At 40.8% G+C, this 16,388-nt stretch overlaps 1 protein-coding gene across 12 annotated transcripts in view; it reads left to right on the top strand.

The window, feature by feature from the left end:
- Positions 1-16,388, top strand: part of CEP70 (centrosomal protein 70) — a 242,652-nt gene that overhangs the window by 158,083 nt on the left and 68,181 nt on the right. For 5 of the 12 annotated variants that reach the window (XM_043474274.1, XM_043474281.1, XM_043474270.1 and 2 more), the window contains exons 1-2: positions 7,975-8,119; positions 9,994-10,097. The gene's annotated coding sequence lies outside the window, so the exon portion shown is untranslated. The other 7 variants (XM_043474279.1, XM_043474273.1, XM_043474277.1 and 4 more) reach the window with 5 other exon arrangements.

Consider the following 16,388-nt stretch of genomic DNA (forward strand, 5'->3'; position numbering starts at 1 on the left):
GGCATCCAATCAGTCACTTCATGGCAAATATATGGGGGAAAAGTGGAAACAGTAGCCCATTTTATTTACTTGTGTTCCAAAATCACTGCGGAAAGTGACTGCAGCCATGAAATTTAAAAAAGCTTGCTCCTTGGAAGGAAAGCTATGATAAACCTTAGACACTGTATCAAAAAGCAGAGGCGTCACTTTGCTTACAAAGGTCCATATAGTCAAAGGTATAGTTTTTCCAGTAGTCATGTATGGATATGAGATTTGGACCATGAACAAGGCTGAGCACTGAAGAACTGATGCTTCAAATTGTGGTGCTGGAGAAGACTCTTGAGAGTTCCTTGGACTGCAAGGAGATCAAACCAGTCAATCTTAAAGGAAATCAATCCTGCATATTCATTGGAGGGAGTGATGCTAAAGCTGAAGCTCCAGTATTTTGGCCGTCTCATGCAAAGAACTGACTCATTGGAGAGGACACTGATGCTAAGAAGAATTGAGGGCCAGAGAAGGGGATGACAGAGGATGAGATGGTTGGATGTCATCACCAACTCAATGGACATGAGTTTGAGCAAACTCAGGGAGATAGTGAAGGACAGGGAAGCAGGAAGGACTGCCTGCTGCAGTCCATGGAGTGGCAAAGAGTCAGACACAACTTCATGACTAAACAACAACCAACAAGCCTGCTTTGTTGAACAATGTTCCAGTAGCTTTCTTGAGTGATCATTAACTTACAGTGACCTCCCAAAGTTTACTAGGTTTCCTTCTCTATCTGTAGTCCCCTATTGGAACTTCTAAAACTAACTGTATAACTGTCCTATTTTATTTCTATCTCCCAGAATTTGGTCAAATTCATTTCCATTGAAACAGTGATGTTATCTAACCATCTCATCCTCTCCTGGCTGCTTCTCCCTTTGCCTTCAGTCTTTCCCAGCATCAGGGTCTTTTCCAAGAAATTGGCTCTTCATATCAGGTGACCAAAGTACTGAAGCTTCAGCATCAGACCTTCCAATCTATATTCAGTGTTGATTTCCTTTAGGATTGACTGGTTTGATCTCCTTGCAGTCCAAAGAACTCTCAAGAGTCTCCTCCAGCACCACCATTTGAAAGCATCAATTCTTCGGCACTCAGCCTTCTTTATGGTCCAACTCTCACATTGTACGTGACTACTGGAAAAACCATAGCTCTGACTCTAGGGACGTTTGCCAGCAAAGTGGTGTCTTTGCTTTTTAATATGCAGTCTGAGCTTGGCATAGCTTGCCTTCCAAGGAGCAAGCATCTTTTAATTTCATGACTTCAGTCACTGTTTACAGTGTATATAATAGCAAGTATACATGAGTTAATACTCATGGCCATGATATAGTTCTGCTTTTAAAAATTATATACATGGTACTATAAGTGCCAACTGGGAATCTGAGAGTAAGAGTTGACTTGGACTGCAAGGAGATCCAACCAGTCCATCCTAAAGGAGATCAGTCCTGGGTGTTCACTGGAAGGACTGATGCTGAAGCTGAAACTCCAGTACTTTGGCCACCTCATGCGAAGAGTTGACCCTTTGGAAAAGACCCTGATGCTGGGAGGGATTGGGGCCAGGAGGAGAAGGGGATGACAGAGGATGAGATGGCTGGATGGCATCATTGACTTGACGGACATGTGTTTGAGTAAACTCAGGGAGTTTGTGATGGACAGGGAGGCCTGGCGTGCTGCGATTCATGGGGTCGCAAAGAGTCGGACACGACTGAGCGACTGAACTGAACTGAACTGAAATGAACTGAAGAGTTGACTCATTGGAAAAGACCCTGATGCTGGGAGGGATTGGGGGCGGGAGAAGGGGACAACAGAGGATGAGATGGCTGGATGGCATCATCGACTCGACGGACACGTGTTTGAGTAAACTCCGGGAGTTTGTGATGGACAGGGAGGCCTGGCGTGCTGCGATTCATGGGGTCGCAAAGAGTCGGACACGACTGAGCGACTGAACTGAACTGAAGATGGGATTATAGGAAGCTCATACTTTGGTATTCATATTGTTGCTAGAGCTGCTCTATGTCTTTGCTCAACCCTCCAGCCCTTGCCTTTAGCAGGAGTTAACCTAAATCTTCAAGTTAAAAGGTTCAGAAATAAGAAAGGAATCTATAAACGAAAAAACCAGATGGGGACTTCCTTGGTGTCCAGTGATTAAATCTTTGCTTTCCAATGCTGGGGGCCCCAGTTCAATCCCTGGCTGTGGACCTAAGATCCCACATGCCTTGTGACTAAAAAACCAAAAGCAGTATTGTAACAAATTCAATAAAGGTTTTAAAAATGGTCTACATAAAAAAAAAAAAAAATCTTAAAAAAAGCCAGATGGAACCAGCTGGGACCAAGATGGTGACGAATCTGACCTACAACAGACCCTGAGTCTCATTATGCATTGATTTAACTACATATAGTTAAATAACACATATTATGTGTCATTTAAATGACACATATTAAATGACACACCTATCAGCTGCCATGACTGGACATTAAGGACCAAAAACGATAAAAACGGGGTGGCACCCTACTCCCTTGGAAAAAGCCCTGCCCTTTCCCTGGCAGACTAATTCATAGGCCTCCCCATCAGTAGCCTCACCCCTCTTCCTTTTGTCTTTATTCGTTAAAATTAAATGTCTCTTACCAGGTAGGCAAGAAGTTCATCTGTGAACTTAGGTCCCACTTCTCTATTCTTTGACCACTGAATAAAGCTTGTGCTAAGTCTATCTCAGATTTGGTTTTCCTGTTCATTCAGGCTCAAAGGGAAAAAGAACCCTTTCTGGCTGATGCAGAGAGCGCAGGCCAGGCTAGGGCTGAGTGTGGTCCATACAACTTAATTTGATAACAATATCACCATCATCATTACATTTATTTAGGATTTATTGACAGTCTGTTATATGGCAGGTCACCATGTGAGGGGATATAGCAATGAGAAGCACCGATGGCTTTTCCTTACTCATGAAGTTTACGTTCTAAAGGAGAAGTCAGTCACAAAAATGACTGAGGTAGATTTCCTCCAAGAGGTCTCCCAAAGACCCTTACTCCTAATGTTCACATCCTTGTATTATGCTCATGCACATTTCAGCAAGTTTAGTTTGTGCGATCAGTAGCATACAGCAGAAGTGATGCTATGTCACATCCAAGATCAGGCTATGAAAAAGACACCAACTTCTGTCTTAGGTGCTCACTCATTCTCTTCATCACTTCCTCTGTGGGAAGCCGTCATGTATGTGGACACTCAGGCAGCCTGTGGAGAGGCCCACTTAACAAGGAACAAACTGAGGCCAGCCGACAACCACACAAGTGAGTTTGGAAATGGATCCTTTAGTCCACTTGAACCTTGAGATGACTGCAGTCCTGGCCAATGCGTTGACTGCACCTTCATCTCATGAAAGATTCTGTCTAGACCTTCCAGTTAAGCTATTCCTTCTGTCCTGACCCACAGAAACTTTGAGATAAATGTTTGCTTTAAGCTGCTATGAATAGGGGTAATTTGTTATGCATCAATAGATAACTAATAAACAGACAGATGAAATAACTGCAAGTTGGAATAAGCACATACACCAATCTCATGGTAGAGTAGATGCCCGTCGTGAGAAGTGGTATGGTCAACTGGTTAATGAAGTGGTTAATGGAGCCTGAATGTTGGTTTCAGATCCTGGATCTGCCATATACTATAATAGCAGTGTGACTTTAGCAAGTCATTTTTCTATACGTCTACTTTTGAATTTGGTCATTTGTAAACATGACAACAGTACTTACATTAAAGTTGTGAAGAGTCAACAGGTTAGAAATGAATATGCTTAGACCAGAGCCTGAAAGGTTTTAAGGGCTCAATTCATGCAACTATTGTTGCTCTATATGGATTGTTGAGCATTTGTTATTAATACATTTGCCTGAGCTGTTTGCTAATTGTCTTTCATACTGGAGAATGGCTACTGAAGCAGAATGCTGCTGAACAAATCTGACTCAAATTTAACAAGATAATTCAGCACTGTATTGAGCACCTACTATGTGCCAGGGACTAAGCTAGGTTCTGGAAAAGTTTAGTAAGGTATGATCCGTGTTCCCAGGAGTTCAAATTCTCATGGGGAAGTGCAGACCAAACGTATTAGTGTAATAAAGGATTCTAAGCCTGAAAGACTTGTAAGTCAAAGAATCTTCAAGAACTCATCACTAAATGCCACTCATCTTTGGTATCCTCCTTGTGGGGAGCCACCTGATAGTTCTATACCCAGGAGAGAATTTGAGAGTCAGTTAAGAAGTTTAGAAATTTAGAAAATAGATCTAATTGCTAATATAGGCTGTAAATTCTACTGGGAAGTCAAAGCACAGAGGAAAGCAGTAGGATGAAATGAAGACAGGCTTTGGATCTCAGCTTAAATGTCACTTCTTCAGAGAGTTCTCCTGCACATAACCCTCATCTCTTCCTGCATAGCAGGTATTATAATAGCATGCTTATTTGTATTTGTTCCATATTTCTCTTCCCAACTATACTGTAAGCTCCACGTGGGTAGGAACTTCATCTGGTTTACTCACCACCATATACATAACAGTATCAAGTTGAATGTGCAATACATAACAGTTGCATAATAAGTTTCTGTAAATGAACAAATGTTAAGTGAGTGCTCGAGCAATTTGAACCCTGGTGGGTAGATGCGGCCCATGGAAGACTCTTGAGACCAGCGCAGCAGGACACCAAGCTAAAGACTGAACTTGTGTGCAGAGTCCTCTCCTTTGCTGGCAAACAGAAGAGCTAGAAAGGCCTTCGGGCTCATAAGAAGGAATTCCTTTGGAGCACATGTTATAGAGCTTCCTTCCCTCTACTTGCTACATACAAAATCCAGGAGTGAATAGAGAGGGGTTGTTATTGTTAGTAATTAGAAAATAATCAGTCTTTTTGTGCTTTGAAAATTGTGAAGGATACTGGTGATCCTCCTTCTAGTGTCCAGTTTCCTCTCGATCCTTATAGGACTCCAGTTTTACCCACGTAGCCATGCTTCCGCCTTACAACCCATGTGACTCAAGGATCACCCATCCCACTGCTAACTCCAATTAGGCTAACTCCTCTCCCTTCTGGAACTCAGGCTTAAATCATCTGTAAGTTTGCCGGGCAGTTACTGATTGGAGGCAGAGTATGTGCCTAAGTGACCTAATTGGCTCAAAAAATCAGAAGTAAAGATTTCAGATGGAAAAGGAAGCATGTGGTCCTGATTGCTCCTGGTAGACATCTGAACCAGCACTTTCATTTTAATTTGAAACTTACTATGTTTACAGCAGAACAGAGGGAAAACTCTTCCTTGATCATTTGATAAACTTGATAACCTTTACTTTCCAATAACTTGCCCTTGATAGCTTGTTGAACCACTGAGTCAACCTAGTCCAAAGTCTGTGTTGCCTCTGGATGACAGTTATATGAGATAACAATTTTCTTATTGCTTAAGAAGACAGTTTCATTCAGTGTTCTATTCTATTTATAACTCAAATAATCCTAATTGACCAATGATATTTGGCTTCCTACCTGTAATTAAGCAGCGACACTCAGAAAAGTGGGTAAGTCCCCAGATTACCCTAGAAAAGTCAAGAAGTGAGATTCTTTGTGTTCCAAGTGTTGAAGATGAAAATTTGTCAACCATTGCTAGTGTAACTAGCTGAGTATGGAATGGGCAGGGGGCAGTGTTGAGGTGAGGACATGTTTCCATGGGCAGACATAGAGATCAAACTCAGTGGCCCCAGCTGCCTGGAAGAAGGCTGAGTATGGGCCTGAAAGTTGAACCCTAAAAACCGTGACTCTGAGACCTCCTTGTGAAAGACACCGTGACTGATGCCCTCCATGGGAGATCCCTGTTGGCTATTGTGGGACCTGTTAATGCTACAGACCTGCTTCCTTCGACCAATTGGAAGGTACAGGTTGTCAACAGTGCCATCGTGTGGCTACAAGGTGCAATGACAATGGCTGCCAGACCTCCCTTTCAGGTGTATGGCAGCTGGGTTTTACCTTGGGAATTTCTGGGTTGCTTAACCTGCCATGAGTTTTTGAAAAAGGTGTATAGGGGCCCTATTTGTAGATTCTGAATTTATTAAAGTGATCATTAGAGGATTTAGATAATTTCCTTTCATGGAAAAAAAAGGAATATTTGTACCCTGTGGAGTGAATTTTTTTTTTTTTTTTTTCATTTTCGTTTTTACCTCTATATCAGGATGCACGAAAGTTAGGCTTGAAAATTCCCAAGCAAAAGCTTTTCCACTTTATACTTCTTTTGAAACCTCATCTATGGTTCCCCGTCACCTCCAGGACAAAGTCCCAGCTCTTTAGTGCATCTGCTAAGGCCTTCTTCCTCTGAGTCTCCAATGACACAACACACTCCTCAGCTTCCTCAGGAAGCCTATTATATTGGCCAATGCTTTGGAAGTTAGATTTTTAGGGAGAGCAGATATGAGCTGTACCAAAGGAGCCCAGATTTCATTACAGAAAATAAAGTAAGGTTTACTGAGCACTTATGAACTAGGCATTATAATAACATGTTTTGTTGGAGTTATTAGTTTAATTTGCACGTGAAGTTTTCTGTAAATACCCATAGGAACAGAGTAAAGGGCTAAAGTATGTGATTAAATAGTTAATCCCACTAGGGGATTGAAGGTAAAGGAAAAGTATGGGAGACTCCTGTGAGTCAATGGCCACTCAAGAAAGCAGACTTGCTTAGCAACAAAGCCAGGTAACAGAAGCATGAGACATGTTCCAAAACAATAAAATGATGGTGTCATGAGACATGCATCCTGCCCAGTGAGGTCAGTAAATTAATGATTACTAGGACATACTAGTATTACTACTATGATTACGCCTCTGCACACACTAAAAACAAAAATATAAGTGAAAGATGGCATTATACTGAAAGCTGAGATGATTCGCCATATTTTAGAATATATTACTGCTTTTTTTCTCATTTCCATTGAGCCAGGACAGTCCCAGTTAGACCATGTAGGGACAAAATAACTCCCAGCCTGATGTGGAGGAGGAACTGATGATGGAAGCCTGATGTCTACTCAAGAATGAGGAGAAAGGTGTCATTCTCCCCCTCCCCACTTTTCCTTTGATTATAAAACTGTAGCCCCGTTAAGCTCTCTGAGCAATACTCCCTTGCCCATCTTCCTTGCAATGAACTGCTTCTTGTCTATCACTTTTCTCTGGCTGACTTCTTTCTGCACTAAGACATCAATAACCTTAGACCACCCCTCCCATCCCACCCTCCTCTGCCCTTGAACACATTTCTGTGGTTTCAATGCCTTTCCTATCTGTTTTGTTGGGGAGCTCACCATTCTTCTTATGCATCTCTCTAGGTTTGTAGTGATAGATCCCTACCTTGGCTTGGCTGCACACTGGAATCACCCGGGGGAGCTTTAGCAAACTATTGGCCCATGGGTCTGATTCTGATATACTTGGCCAGGGGTCTGAGCATCCGTTTCAAGTTTCCTCAGGTGATTCTGGTGGGCAGCCAGGGTTGAGACTCACTCAAGGAGGAGGGAGAGTTCAGCGACCCAGCGACCCTCCCTTTCGTTCCCTTCTATGCCCTGCACACCTTTCTCTAATCAAGCCCGCCATACTGCACCGTTAATTGCAGGGTGCATACCTATCTCCCTGACTACACTTTGAACATCACCAGTCAGCCACTTTTGCATTTCTGGAGCTCGATATCTGGCCTGACACTTCGTCGAGACTTGGAAAATGCTTCACGGGAGGATAAAATGTCATGAACACACTTATTTGCGTCCTCCAAGTGCCAGGCACCGCAGCGCTCAGCCGGGATCTAGGGAGTGAGAGAGATGGAAGTGCGCAGGCGCAGAGCCCTTGCCCCGCCCCCGCACACGAGAGTCTAAGCCAAGGGTGAGCCCCGCCCCCAGTCGCGGAGCCAACCAGAGGGCGCGAGGCAGGACCAGCCTCTCCGGGCGGTCAGAGAAAATCGCTGCGGTGTTCCAGCCGGGGCAGAGGCAGATTCCTCGATGAGCTCCTGCTCGATTGGCCGACCTTCCACGGTGGGATAACGGTCGCAGAGGCGGGGCCGGAGGCAGCTGAGCCGGCCGGGTGGAGCGCGCTGCGGGAGGTAGGCGGCGGCTGAGGAAGGTGAGCGGCGTTCTAGGTTTACGGAGGCGTCGGCCGTAGACCCCGCCTGAGGAACCCCTACCCGAGGAACCCCGGGACCTGACCTCACCTGCGCCCTGAGAGCGGTCAGACGAGCCGCCTCGGGACTGCTTCGCGCCAATTAAAATGCCAGTATAAAGGCCGAGGTGACGCGGGTAACCTGATAAACCTGGTTCGAGTCTGGCTTCCCGCCCTTTGTGGTCTTTGACTCCCCTTGTAACAACTCAGCGCCTCAGTTTGTTTATTTGTGGAACACAGCTGATAATTCTTGCCTTACATGGTGATTGAGAAGATTAAATGAGGCAATGAGTGTGAAGCTTGGAGTGATTTTCGGCGCGCCCTGAATTCTGGATAAGTAGGTAGTTACTCCATCCCCAACAGTTCACCAGAACCGACCCGCTCCACTTTTCAGTGTCAAGGTGTCTGAGGAGGTGGCTTGGCTAGTGAAGACTAGGAATAGAAGGTGGGGGATACGTGAAGGTGTAGGTAGATGATTATCTCTTTCTCCGTTTTATTAGGCCCATTTCAGAGTGCGGGGCTCTTTATGCAGAGTCTAATTTGATTTTTATTCTGATCAATGAGTTGGAAATAATTGCAAGGCTGAGAGACTTGTAACACACAGGCCAAACCGAAGTGTTTTTGTACCACTTTATTTTCTAACCATAAGGTTAAAAACACTGTGCACGCATTATCCATGTTGGTTTCAATCCTCTGTATGAGGTTTTTGTTTTGTTTTTTACTTTTGGTGTTGCCAAATAGCCTTGAGCCTTGCCCACCCCACCTTGGGGAGGAGGTGGCTGACAAGCGAATGCCGCAGCTTTTGCTTAGAGGTGTGTTCTGATCGTTTATGTAACCTCTCCTGGGGCAGAATGATTTGGTCTAGAGGAGATCCAGCCCTAATTTAGATTACTTATTTGCGGTAAATTCAGTTCTTCTTAGGAACGTTAAATAGAGACTTTGAAAGCATTTCATGTTCCATTTATTGCAGTAAAGTGAAATATGTACTTTTTAGAAAGCTAATTACAGATTTTGATGTGACTTGACTTGAGGAAGAACAGCTACCGCCTATGCATTATTTCCACTTTCCTGCCCAAAAGTAGTGAAAAATAAACACATTTTAATGTATGGTGCATGTTATAGGGGCTTCAGACTTATAAAGGGCAAGTTACCAAAGGATTTTTGGTAGACCTGGACAGTGCAAGGAGATAGAATTTTGTTTTGCTTCTCTGCATGTGTCTTTTTGTGCCATGTATAAATGAACTCCTTCCCTGCAACTGCTATTTCTACAGTCTTACTTTAGGTGTGATATGACACTGATTAAAGCAAGCTTTGGCTTTGGGGAAGCATTGGGTCTCTTCTTCTGACACAAAGTTCCAGACCTTTGTCTTGTTACAGTTTGTAGTGGGGAGAAGACTGCTGCAAACCATTGGCACATTAATTTCACAGCATGGGCCCCTGAAAAGGAGGGCTTGGTCACAGGTGGAATTGTGAGTTGTTCTCCCTGCCTTTGCTTTTTGTATTCAGCGGTTTTTATCTGTCTGAGAGTACTCCTGACAATAAGAATTATTCTGCCTTTTGAAGCCAGAATCAGAATTGATGCTAGACAGTGATAGAGTTGGACACCCAGCTAAATGTTTTAGCACAGCTGGGAGAGGAAAGGTAAGTGGAAAGAAGACACCAGTGAAGGTACTTGGTGGTGACCATCAACATCCATTAGCAGTTAATTCTGTGATTCCAGCTTTTGTTTAGTGGTTACCACCAGTACCATAGATGACTGCTCTGGGAATAACACAAGACCTTTCTTACTAGGAGATGAGCATTTTAAGATTTGGATCTCTTATCTTTTTGAAACCTAGATGAAGATCCAGTTTCAGACATGAGACTCACTGAGTGATCATTTCATTGAGATCAACTTGAATGACAAGGTGAAAAGTGTCAAGAAGAATGTGGTATGATTGAGGTATGTCTGATGTGGTAGATAACTCTCTCTGGGAATTGAGAGACCATGGAAAGAATCTACTAATTATGGAATACTGTACATATATTTCCTTTTGACCTCCTCATAATCCTATCAGGTATTTGAAGCTCCATAAAGGAAACTGAAGCCCAGAGAGGCTAAGTATTTAAGATAACACAGATAGCTCGTCACCAGTTCTAATCACCGCCTCTATCCTGCTGTGTGCCAGGCACTGTTCAATTAGTCCTTTCTATTTTAACTTTTCTAATCTTCCCAAGAATCTATAAGCTAAGTACTTTTATTTTCCTCATTTCATGATAAGGAAATTGAGGCACAGAGATTAGTGGTTTCTTGGTTGCGTGGCAGAAGCATGCTATTCTGGCTCTACCAGCCTTCTTTTGGTTAGTATTTCCTTTACTTTTGGCTTATTGTTACTTACTGAAGTTTTTTTTTTTTTTTATTAAATAGTGAACTTTTATTATGAAATCAAACAGAAATGAACACACATACTGAATGTATACCTTAACAAATTAAGAGATGATACCACCTAGGTCAGGGTAGAGAACCATGCTAGCCATGCTAAGACTGGTCTATCCCAATTACAACTACTTCTGTACTCCCATTAGTGCATTCTTGTGTTAAAAAAAAAGTTTTTTCCTGAATCTGTATTCTTCAGCATTATAGTGTATCTCTTGCTCATTATATTAAAAAAAAAAAAAAAAACCTCTTAATCTGAAGGTTTTTTCCCTGTTCCTTTCTTTTCCTTATAATCTATCTGAAGGACTTGGCTCATTTGACCTATATATCCTACAGTCTGGATTTTGCAATTTGCATACTCATGTACAGTTGATTATGTTCCTCTGCCCTGGGTAATTCCTAAACATTTGTAGCTGGATCAAAGATTGGATCAGACTCAGATTCAATTCCTTTGGTAATTCTCTAGGTGGTGGTTGGCAGGATCATAGGAGGTGCAGAATGTCTTGTTTCTCTTTGTGTTTCTAGCACCTGTTGATACTTGATGCCTGTATATGTTCATTGAAGGCTGCAAAATAGTGATATTCTAATTCTATCATTTCTTTTACTTGCTTGTTAGAATATTAGCCCCTCAGTTGAATATGTAGCCATAAAATCTCTTTAGGAAAGGCAGCATAAACAATTTGTTGCATTTATTTACCAATTTTTGAGAAAATGAATTGGTTCCTTCTGAAGATAATTCTTTTAAAAAGCCTAATATCAATATGAAGTCATAAATTGAAACATTTTATGGGTTTCAGTTCATTGTGGTTATTATAATTGTCAAAGCTAATGTTATCACATCTTTGAGTGGGAGGAGCCTACTCAAGTCTGTCCTTTTGATATGACCCTACTAGTCTTTTTTTTCTTTGGCTATTTCCTGACCAGGGATTGAACCTGTGCCCCCAGCATTGGAAACAGAGTCTTAACCACTGGACCATCAGGGAAGTCCAGCACTACTAATCTTTAATAACTCCCTTGTTGTCTGATATCTTGAGTCAATTCTGTCCCAAATCTGAAATAAAATCTTCAAAAAACTTTTTTTTTTTTTTTTCCAAAAGGAAATAGCATTTCAAGATCAAAATCTGTATTCTTGGGATCCTGAGTCAATCATGGTTTTAGTCTTTTCTGTAGACAGGTAGATATAACTATCCTAGCTCTGTCTCTGGAAACACACACAGAACTCTTCATTTGTAAAACTGAAATTCTATACCCGTTAAATAACTCACCATTCCCCTGGCAATCACCATTCTACTTTCTGTATAAGTGGGATCATACAGCATTTGTTTGTGACTAGCTAATATACTTAAGGTTCATCTGTGTTGTAACTTAGGTTAATATTTCCTTCCTGTATAAGGCTGAATGGGCTTCCCTCATGACTCAGACAGTAAAGAATCCACCTGCAATGCAAGAGACCAAGGTTTGATCCCTGGGTCAGGAAGACACCCTGGAGAAGGAAATGGCTGCTTACTTCAGTATTCTTGTCTGGAGAATTCCATGGACAGAGGAGCCTGGTGGGCTGCAGTCCATGGGGTCACAAAGAGTTGAACACCACTGAGCTGCATACACTACACTACTACTTAAGGCTGAATAATATTCCACTGTATGGTTTATAGCATATTTTACTCATCTATTCATCTGCTGATGGAACTTGGGTTGCTTCCACCTTTTAGCTATATTTTGTGAATAATACTGCTGTGAACATGGATGTTCAAATATCTTTTTAAGACCCTGCTTTCAGTTCTTTTGTCGAATTGCTGAATCATAATGGCATTTCTACATTAAATTTTTTGAAGAACCACCATGCTATTTTTCATAGCAGCTATACCATTTTATATTCCTGACAGTGCACAAGGGTTTCAGTTTCTCTACATCCTCACGAGTAACTGTTATTTCTGTTTCTTTTAGCCATCCTAATGGGTATGAGGTGGTATCTCATTGTAGTTTTGATTTGCATTTACCTAATGGGTAATGTTGAAATATTTTCATGTGTTTATAGCCTTTTTTATTTTTCTTTAGAGAAATGTCTGTTCAGGTTCCTTGCCCATTTTTTAATCAGATGTTTTTGTTAAGTTTCCGGAATTCTCTGTATATTCTGGATTGTTTATTGCTATTTAGTTGCTAATTGTGTCTGACTCTTGCAACCCCATGGACTATAGCCCACCAGGCTCCTCTGTCCATGGGATTTCCTAGGAAAGAATACTGTAGTAGGTTGCCATTTCCTTCTCCAGGGGATCTTCCCCACTCAGGGATCAAACCTGTGTCCCTTGTGTCTCCTAAATCGGCAGGGAAATTCTTTACCACTGAGCCACCATGGAAGCCACATATATTCGGGATATTCCTTATCACCTAAATGATTTGTGAATATTTTCTCCCATTCCATGGATTGCCTTTTTTAATCTGCTGACAGTATCTTTCGATGCACAAAAAAATGTTAAATTTTTGTAAAGTCCCGTTTGTCTGTTTTTACTTTTTGTTGCCTATGCCTTTGATGTCATATCTAAGAAATCATTGCCAAATTCAGGATTGTGAAGCTTTTACTCTGTGTTTTAAATTTTTACAGTTTAAGTTCTTAAATTTAGGTCTTTGATCCATTTGAGTTAATTTTTGTGTGGTCTTAAGAAGGGTACAACTTCATTCTTTTTACAGTTTTCACAGCAGAGGAAGAGACTGACTATATCCTTTTGAAGGCTTTTTGGCACTCTTATTGAAAACCGTGTGACAGTCAGTTCAGTCGCTCAGTCGTATCCAACTCTTAGTGACCCCATGGACTATAGCACGCCAGGCTTCCCTGTCCATCACCAACTCCCGGAGTTTACTCAGACTCATGTCCATCAAGTCAGTGATGCCATCCAACCATCTTGTCCTCTGTCGTCCCCTTCTCCTCCTACCTTCAATCTTTCGCAGCATCAGGATCTTTTCCAGTGAGTCAGTTATTCCCATCAAATGGCCAAAGTATTGGAGTTTCAGCTTCAGCATCAGTCCTTCCAATGAATATTCAGGGTTGATTTCCTTTAGGATTGACTGGTTGGATCTCCTCGCAGTCCAAGGGGCTCTAAAGAGTCTTCTCCAACACCAAAGTTCAAAAGCATCCTTGCCACTCACATTTGACAATAAATGTGGGGTATTATATCCGGCCTCTTTATTTTATGCAATTGTCTATGCCAACACCACTCTTTGGATTTATGTAGCTTTGCAAAGAAGTTTTAAATCAGGAAGCTGTTACTACTTCAGCTTCATGTTGTTACTCCTCCAGCTTCGTTCTTCTTTTTCAAGATTACATTCAGGTGATGACATTCAAGCTATTCATGGTCCCTTGAGATCCTGTATGTATTTTAGGATGGGTTTTCTATTTCTGAAAAAAATGTCATTGGGATTTTGATGGGGATTACATTGAATCTGTAGATTGCTTTGGTCATTATCAATGTCTTAATATTAAGTCTTATGATCCATGAATATTGGATGTGATCCCATTTACTTATGTCTTTTTAATTTCTTTGAGCAATGTTTTGTAGTTTTCATTGTATAAGACTTTCACCTCCTTGGTTAAGTTTACTCCTATTTTTATTCTTTGATGCTGTTGTATTTTTGTTTGTTTGTTTTCATTTATTTTTATTAGTTGGAGGCTAATTACTTTACAGTATTGTAGTGGTTTTTGCCATACATTGATATGAATCAGCCATGGATTTACATGTATTCCCCATTCTTTGATGCTGTTGTAAATGGAATTCTTTTATTTTCCATTTTAGGTTTTTTGTTGTTAGTGTATAGAAATGCAAATAGTTTTTATATGCTGCTTTTCATATCCTGCTGCTTTGCTGAATTCATTTATTCTAATGTGTGTGTGTGTGTGTGTGTGTATTTAAGGTTTTTGGCATATAAAATCATATCATGTGCATATAGAGATAATTTGACTTCTTTTCCAATTTGGATACCTTTTATTTCTCTTTCTTGCTTAAATGCTTGGTGAGAACTTCCATTTCTATATGGAATAAAAGTGGTGAATGTGACATCCTTGCCTTGTTCCTCATCTTAGAGGGAAAGCTTGTAGTCTTTTACCATTGAATATGATGTTCACTGTAGCTTTTTCATATATGGCTTTTGCTGAGTTGTGTGCGTGCTAGTTTGCTTCAATCATGTTCTACACTTTAAGACCCCAGGATCCTCTGTCCATGGGATTCTCCAGGCAAGAATACTGGAGTGGGTTGCCATTTCCTCCTCCAGGGGATCTTTTGTTGTGCTAGTTTCCTTCTATTCCTAGCTGTTGAGTGTTTATCATAAGAAGATGTTGAATTTTGTAAAATGCTTTTTCTGCATCAATTGAGATGATTGTATGTTTTTTTCCTTCATTCCATTAATGTAGTATAATATGTAATACACTGATTTCTTTTCATATGTTGAACTAATTCCTCCATTCCAAGTATAAATCCCATTTGAATATGGTGTATAATCCTTTTAATATGCTGCTGAATTTGGTTTACTAGTGTGTGCATGCTCAGTTGCTTAAACTGTGTCCAACCCTTGCAATCTCATGGACTATAGCCCTCCAGGCTCCTCTGTTCATGGGATTTTTCCAGGCAAGAATACTTGCAATGGGTTGCCATTTCCTCCTCCAGGGAGTCTTCCCAACCCATGGTTCAAATCCTTGTCTCCTGTGCCTCCTGCATTGGCACTCAGATTCTTTACCACTAAGCCACCCGGGAAGCCTTCGGTTTACTAGTATTTTGCATCAATGCTTGTAAGGGATATTACTATTTTTCTTGTATTGTCTGACTTTTCAATATTAAGGTGATGCTATCCTCCAAGAATGAGAGAAAGTATTCCCTTGTCTAATTTTTTTGGATAGTTTGAGAAGAATTGTCAATAGTTCTTTAGATGTTTTGGTAGAATTCCTCAGTGAAGCCACTTGATCCACGGCTTTTCTTTTGGGGAGAGTTTTTTGATTACTGATTCAGTCTTGTTACTAGTTACAGATGTATTGCGATTTTCTATTTCTCTGTGATTCAGTCTTGGTAGGTTTTGTGTTTATAGGAATTTGTCCATTTCATGTTGGTTATCTAATTTGTTGGCATACAATTGTTCATAATATTGTTTAATATTTTTTTTTGTATAATTGGTAGTAATGTTCCCACTTTGATTTCTGATTTTAGTAATTTGAGTCTTCTCTTTTTTTCTTGTTCATCAGGTAAAATTTGTCATTTTTGTTGATCTTTTCAGATGTCTTCCATTGACTTTCTCTGTTACTTTCCTAGTCTCTATTTCATTTGTTTCTGCTCTAATTAATCTTTATTTTTTTCTTTTGCTAGCTTTGGGTTTAGTTTGTTCTTTTTCTAGTTCCTTAAGTTGCAAACTTAGGTTGTTAATTTGAGATCTTTCATGTTTTTAATGTAAATTTTTATAACTCTTAAATTTCCCCCTAGGATTGCTTTCACTGTGACCCGTAAGTTTTGAAATATTGTGTTTTGTTTTCATTAATATCTTAAGAGTTTTCTAATTTCTCTTGTGATTTCTTCTTTCATCCATTGGTTATTTACAAATGTGTTGTCTACTTTCCATAAACTTACGAATTTTTGTTTTAGTTTTTGATTTCTAAGGTCACCTCTTTGTGGAGACTTAATTTGTGGTTTAACATATAGTCTATCCTGATAATGTCCCACATGCGCTTGGAAGACTGTATTCTGTTGTTGTTGAGCAGTGTTCTTTTCTTTTTTGCTTTTTGATTAGCTTGTGGGATCTTAGTTCCCTGACCAAGGATCAATCCTGCGCTCCCTGCAGTGGAAG

Source organism: Cervus canadensis, chromosome 7, assembly GCF_019320065.1.
Source record: "Cervus canadensis isolate Bull #8, Minnesota chromosome 7, ASM1932006v1, whole genome shotgun sequence".
Classification (NCBI taxonomy): domain Eukaryota; kingdom Metazoa; phylum Chordata; class Mammalia; order Artiodactyla; family Cervidae; genus Cervus; species Cervus canadensis.